This window comes from Cyprinodon tularosa, unplaced genomic scaffold (assembly GCF_016077235.1).
Source record: "Cyprinodon tularosa strain WSP-4 unplaced genomic scaffold, ASM1607723v1 ctg240, whole genome shotgun sequence".
Taxonomy (NCBI): Eukaryota; Metazoa; Chordata; class Actinopteri; order Cyprinodontiformes; family Cyprinodontidae; genus Cyprinodon; species Cyprinodon tularosa.
The window spans coordinates 734,845-742,603 of NW_024038897.1; positions in this window are offsets into that span (position 1 = coordinate 734,845).

A 7,759-nucleotide genomic window follows, 5' to 3' on the forward strand; every position below is an offset into this window, starting at 1 on the left:
ATTGCACAAGTAGTTAACATTCAGAACTGATGTTACCACCCAGGTCTGAATATTCAAGCAAGTTCAACCCAACAATGATATTTTATGGAAATTGTTCAAAAGTACTCAGCATATAATCTTTACTTAAGACAGAGATTACATAGGTTTACATGTGAAAGGAAGGCAGCAGCGCTCTTAAGACCAGATCAATTTTTTTACTTAAGAATCTGAATTAAAACCAGACCTTATCTGTCTAAATAAAGTAGAGATTAGACTAAATAATTTGGACAACAGAATATTGGACACATTTGGCATAAACCAAATACAGCATTCCAGGAAAACAACGGCATACCAACCATGAGGCAGGGATTGTCATGGTTTGGGAATGATTTATTGCAGTAGGACCTGCTCTGCTCACTGCCATAGCATCCACCATGAATTCTGCCATGAATCAAAAATTAAGGTGGAAATTTATGTAACTATCTGTGATAAAGTTAAAGCTGAAGCAGAAATGGAAGGCTTTTTACTAACAATTCCTGTTAATGTGGATGCTCCTTTATGACAATAGTCATATTTAAAGTAGGCCTACTTTCTTTGTCAGAGATAAACACACAAATAAATAAAAACTATCAACCATCGGCATATTAACATTTGTTTTAACAAAGCTTCTGAGAAGTTTTTCACATGACTGTATAACTGAAAAGATGCATTCGATAGATTTAGCTATTGAAAATGAAATGTGATTTTTCTTTTTACTTCATAAGGAAAAAGGAGAATCATCAGTTTTTTTTCACAGACAAAAGGTTATAGAAAGCAGAAGCTCTATCACTGTATAACTGGTTTAAATCTAATCTATTTACAGTAGCAGCCATTCAAAATGGCCCTTCTCAGTCAAATACCAGCTGAATGGCAGCCCACTTCCCTCCAACTCCCAATGAAATCCCCTCCAACTTCCAGCCCCTGGAGTGACCTCCTGCATATTGTTTTACTCTGACTCCATCCTTTCACTGAATTACAGGGTCTGACCAGGAGATTACGCTTCTCTTTAGATCTTAACCCCTTGAAGCCTGAATTGATGTACATGTACATATAAAAATACATTTTGTGCATGTTTTTATCTTCAATGAGATGCCAAATTAAAATAGTTAATGTTACTAAATAAATAGAAATGAAGTTAAAGTAAATTTTTTGTAACAGCAGTTATAACTACATAATAACATACACTGTGACTAGCACTGGGGTGATGCAAAAACGCTATGACAGCTGTTTGCCTACACTGCAAAAATGCTCTGAAAATGAGTAAAAATGTCTTAAATTAAGTGTATTTACCCTTAATATGAGTAGGTAAATAAGATGATCTGCCAATGGAATGACCCTTTTTCCCTTAAAATAAGATAATTGGATAATATGCTCTTGAAATAAGAGACAACAGTTGTTGTTTTTTCTTATTTTAAATGTAGATTGTCTTGTTCCAATTGCAAAGTATCTCACTTACCTTATCGAAAATTGCTCTTATTTTGCTCTTATTTTAAGAAAAATTTACTTACTTAATTACAATTTTTGCTGTTTAATGCAAGCGGAAAGGGTTAATGTCCACAAATCATGACAGAAAGAATATTTTAGTACAAAGATTTACGTATAAAAAGGAATTGTAGGGGACCAGCCAAGGGCCCATAAAGGAAAGTTGGGAAATTTTGATAAGCTACTACTGTAAGTATCTTAGAATTTTGAACAAGACCTGATTGAAGAGGTGCAAATAGCTTTAAGCCTATAATGAAGCTATTTTCCAATCTACTCTATGCCAGTGTACTGAAAACCCCTTATAAGGGTCTATAAATGAGGCAACGGGGGTATTTTGTACCATCCAATCCTTTTATGCATATATATATATATATATATATATATATATATATATATATATACCGTATATATACCTATATACCGTATATATATACGTAAAATTTCTGATAAACTCCTGTCCTGATATGCATATATATTGATATTAATGTAATGTCAGGTAATGTAATGTCATAATGTCATTATTATTGATGTTGTTTTGCATACAAAAAGGATCTAGTGACTTCTTGAAATTGTATTTTTGAACTCATTTGTGTCTATAAGGGGTCAGATAACTATTAGCCACAAAGTCAAATATGCCACAAACAACCTGAGGTGAGAGAAGCCTTTGAATAACGTGTTATGAAGTGACATCATAGGTTACCACTGAAAAATAAGGAGACACTGTAGTCTTGACTTTTCAGCAAAAGAGAAAATCTGGGATGTACTAGGCATAGGAGAGCTGCATCATTCACCCAAGTACACCCAAAACAAAATGAGTGGCAGGGTAGTCTATCTAAGCATCCTCTTGTTTATGCTTAGAGTTAAATGCTTAGGATTGCAAAGTTGGAGTATTAACTTCAGATACCAGAATATCTTCCAAAGCTAATTAGAACAAAGAGGGGGATAAACATTTTAGATCTTGAACCATAGTGGATCAAATACTTACCTGAGAAATGTACACAAATAACTGTTAGGTTTAGCAGAGTCAGAAACTTAGGATTAAAATACCAACATGAATGTCTAATCTACAGCCATCTTATATCACTTTGTTTGTAATTTGGCTTCAAAGCACATTGCAGACTTGGGAATGCCAAAAAGCTAAAGGAGACTTACTTGCACAAGGAGCAATAGATAAAATTTTCCCCAAAGACTTGATGGTTTCCCCCACTAGCTGAGCCCCCCTGGTCACGGAGCCACACTGCCTATAAGACAAGAACTTCCACCGGAGCAAGAACATGTTAGGACTCCAGTCTGTGTGGTCTGTGTTTTTGTGTGTTTGTCTTCCTTCCTCCACCAGGCGACGCCTGGTTCTGATTCCCCTCCTCTTACACATGCAAGGGGTTACCTCGTTAACGGAGTGCTCTTAAGCCAGGGTGGCCAAATGTCCGTATTTCCCGGGACATATCTGTATTTCACGTCCTGTCCTGGGCGTCCCGGGTTTTTTTTAGAAAGTGAGGAAATGTCCTGATTTTTTAAATTACCTTAATTGGACCATTACATTTACAGGCACTAGGACACTGCGCTGTGTGTGACATAATCCCTGAGCCGCTTCAGAGCGGGCAGCCCTGTGCTTAATCCGAATATAGATAGCGTGGCTGTCAGTACGCCAACAACATGCAAAAGCGCAAATATACACTATATTGCCAAAAGTATTTGCTCACCTGCCTTGACTCACATATGAGCTTAAGTGACATCCCGTTCCTAATCCATAGGGTTCAATATGACGTCGGTCCACCCTTTGCAGCTAGAACAGCTTCAACTCTTCTGGGAAGGCTGTCCACAAGGTTTAGGAGTGTGTTTATGGGAATTTTTGACCATTCTTCCAGAAGCGCATTTGTGAGGTCGCACACTGATGTTGGACGAGAAGGCCTGGCTCTCAGTCTCCGCTCTAATTCATCCCAAAGGTGTTCTATCGGGTTGAGGTCAGGACTCTGTGCAGGCCAGTCAAGTTCATCCACACCAGACTCTGTCATCCATGTCTTTATGGACCTTGCTTTGTGCACTGGTGCACAGTCATGTTGGAAGAGGAAGGGGCCAGCTCCAAACTGTTCCCACAAAGTTGGGAGCATGGAATTGTCCAAAATGTCTTGGTATGCTGAAGCATTCAGAGTTCCTTTCACTGGAACTAAGGGGCCAAGCCCAGCTCCTGAAAAACAACCCCACACCATAATCCCCCCTCCACCAAACTTTACACTTGGCACAATGCAGTCAGACAAGTACCGTTCTCCTGGCAACCGCCAAACCCAGACCCGTCCATCAGATTGCCAGATGGAGAAGCGCGATTCGTCACTCCAGAGAACGCGTCTCCACTGCTCTAGAGTCCAGTGGCGGCGTGCTTTACACCACCGCATCCGACGCTTTGCATTGCACTTGGTGATGTATGGCTTGGATGCAGCTGCTCGACCATGGAAACCCATTCCATGAAGCTCTCTGCGCACTGTTCTATAGCTAATCTGAAGGCCACATGAAGTTTGGAGGTCTGTAGTGATTGACTCTGCAGAAAGTTGGCGACCTCTTCGCACTATGCGCGTCAGCATCCGCTGACCCCGCTCCGTCAGTTTACGTGGCCTACCACTTCGTGGCTGAGTTGCTGTCGTTCCCAAACACTTCCATTTTCTTATAATACAGCTGACAGTTGACTGTGGAATATTTAGGAGCGAGGAAATTTCACGACTGGATTTGTTGCACAGGTGGCATCCTATCACAGTTCCACGCTGGAATTCACTGAGCTCCTGAGAGCGACCCATTCTTTCACAAATGTTTGTAAAAACAGTCTGCATGCCTAGGTGCTTGAATTTATACACCTGTGGCCATGGAAGTGATTGGAACACCTGATTCCAATAATTTGGATGGGTGAGCAAATACTTTTGGCAATATAGTGTATGTTTACCGACGATTTACAAAAGTTTCCCCGCTTTCAGACCAGGTCAAGACAAACGGGAGGCCTTGTCCACAGTGTGCAAAGCAGGCACATATGTCTCGGTGTCCAATGGAGGTGCAAGGGATCTGAAAAGCCACCTGGACACCGAAAGTAAAGATAGTCTATTGATATGTTTGTTCATTTTTGGTACATTTTGAGTTATTTTTGCTACACAAGAGGTATTTTTTGTTAATTAGCTCATTTGCTAATTTATTTTTTCCAATAGCCTACAGAACAGACATTATTTCATTCATTGCTGAGGCTGAGTATCATGTTTTATTGGGAGCTGAGAGTTATTAACTTTTATTGTTAAGTGAGGGATGTTTAGATGAGACATTATTTCTTTCATTGTGCTATTCATTCATTACAGGAATTGTTAAGCATTTTTAAAAAATACATTTTGAATAAAATTATTGTTTGTTATTGGAGTTATTGCTGTTGACTTATACTGAAAAGCATTTTTAATAAATAAACTGTAAATATGTAATTGTAGGATTACGTAGGCCTATGTTACGTAAGTGAGTGCATGCCACAGACATCTCTATGCATGGGAACAGAGATTCCACCCCCCCGCTCTCCAAGCTGTCCTGGTTTTCCGAAATGAAAACCCTACTTAAGCTGCTGACTGCCACTATTTCGACGCCAGTGTTTGCCAGTTTTGGGTACTCTAGCCAAGCTGAGTTGTGCTGAGTCAAACTGAGTTTTTGTCAACCTGAGTCTTAACGTTGTTATTTTTGTTTTTTTCTCTCGGTAGGAAGTCATCCTGCAAACTAGATTTTCGGACCTTCTCTCCCAGGAAGGATCTACTGAGCTTCAAACTGAGCTGGGGATACAAACCGGAGGTTTGGATCCACTTTCCCCTGAGGAATCGTTGGAGTTTCACACTGAGCAAGGGATTCATCTGCACCGCAGTCCGTTCAAGTACCACAGAAAATCTGAGTGGCAGTCAGACTTCTCCGTTCATCTACAAGCAACCGCATTCTGGGTAACCCTGTCCGCCCTCCACCGTATGAGACAAACACCGGAACACATTCCTCACCTACTGGAGTCTAAGAGTCAACCAATTCTCTGGAAACGTGAGTCTGCCTACCTTTCCTCCTTTCAAGTTCGAGAACCAATTTTCCAACTGAACCTGAACTAAACGCAGTGTCTTCCCCTCACCTTTCAGTTCCGGTTGAGCAGTGTTCAGAGCAACACTGGAATCTCCACAAAACTTCTCAATAAACCTGTTAAAACTTTTCCCCTTGTCCCTCTGGATTGGTTTATCTGCATGTGTGTCCGAGCTCTTGATAAAATCATGATAGCACTTACATAGCTGAATGTTTTCCAACAAAATATTTCGTTTTTTTAAATCAGTTCAGTTTTTAATCACAAGGCTCGCGTTTTTTTTTCAAACACACTTGTGTTTTACTGCAATTTTTAGTATCACATGCTAAAAAAAACTGGGAGGATGGGGTTAAAATGACAGAACAGTTAAAAATCTGGATTTTTCACTCCTCTGGGATCTCATCTGTCTTTGATCAGAAATGCGGCAGAAGAAACTCAAAAGCTGACAGGTCTCAGTAATTCATCCATTGCTGCAACATGCCACAGTTTTATACATTTCATTGTTCATTTCAAGGCCATACAGCGCAGGCTTACACTACAGAGTAAGATGGCATGTTAAATTCTATGTTGCAAGGCAATAACAGGCAATAAAGCTTAACATGACACTTTTCATTACATGTGATGTTGCACAGTGCAACACTGAACCCAGAACACATCCCATTTCTGCCTTAATGCGATCTGTGCAAACTTCAATAATATTCTCCAAATAGGAATATAATCCAGGTATTTGAAATTCTAAAAAACAACAACATTTGAACAGTTACAATACAAAAAGCCCCTTAAATTAATCCCAAATACTGCTATAGAAAAAGGAAACACTGCTTTCTATCCATTCAAACCTAAAATCAGAAATATAAATATCACTTAAATGCATTTTATTCTGTGCTCTTACACTGATGAAGAGATAATCTAGTAAATCATAATTTGCTTAATGCAAAAAACTATTAGTGAGGTTGAAAAACACTGAAATGTTCTAAAATAAATAATCTACATGTAAAAAAAAAAGGAATCATCACATGCTCTGGCTTTTCACAGGACAAAAAACAGCCCTCACTAAAGCTTTACAACCAAAGCTGATGTCTTGTTTGCGCCTCTTGGTGACCCGGGCTTTGTGTTGCCAAGGGTGGAGTGCGGCGCCCTCAAAAAGAAACGCCCGGCATCAATTCTGATGTAAAGCTGTGGGAATGCTCTCTGTTGTTCAGGCCGTGTCATTCAGGATGTAGTTGTGCAACAGGGTCAATAGTATACACTCATGCTAACAGGGAAATTAAAACACAACAGGGTGCACAGACAGCAAACGCAATAAAAATCACCCTTAGAAAACTCTGTGCTTCTTAAACATTCCTCTTCTCTCAGGAAAAACGAACCTCTGAATGAGAGAAAAAGAATGCTCCCACCATGGTAATGAAAAATACAGTGCAACACATTTCAACACCTTTGATAAAAACAAAAATAAAAATCATTCTATATTTATGAGGAAAGTCTCATAAATGCAGCAAAGCAGAAAATAAATTACCATTATATTTACATTATAATATGCAGCACATTTTACTGCTTCGTAGTTTTAATTCAGTGTTGTCTAACACATTTTTCCGGCGTGAGATGTAGAGTCTCTCTGAATGTGGATGAAGCAGCAGCAGGATGGTCCTTCTGAGCTGTTCTGATGATGGATGTAAGAACTCAAGCATCACTGAGGGATCCCGTTCCTCGGATTATCCAGCACTTCGCTCCCAGAGAAGTTGAAACGCAGTCTACGACGCTGGTGTGCTGCGCAGCTGTAGAAGCACTGATTGATGACTGGGGTTGGGTGAGCAACTTAGCATTCTCCATTACATCAGAGGAAATTTATGTTTGCTATCTTTATGGAGCACAAACAAGAGGACGCAGTGGCTGCATGCCTGTGCAGTAAAAGTTTGTAGTCCTTGTTTTGGGTGATTAGGATGTGATGGGCAGGCGTCGGCGTGCAAAAAGCAGGAGGGCGTTAATTGGACCCATCTGAAGAGTTAAGAGACGGATCACCAGAGCAGGGTCATAACACCTGGATGTGTTTGGTGCTAGCTAGATAGCAACCGAACAGAGCTTTTACACACAATGCATATGTCTTCACAAGCTCGCTTCACACTTGACAAAACACCGAGCAGGATGTCAGCCACAATTGGCAGCAGCCAGTGCATTACATTAGGCAGTGAGATG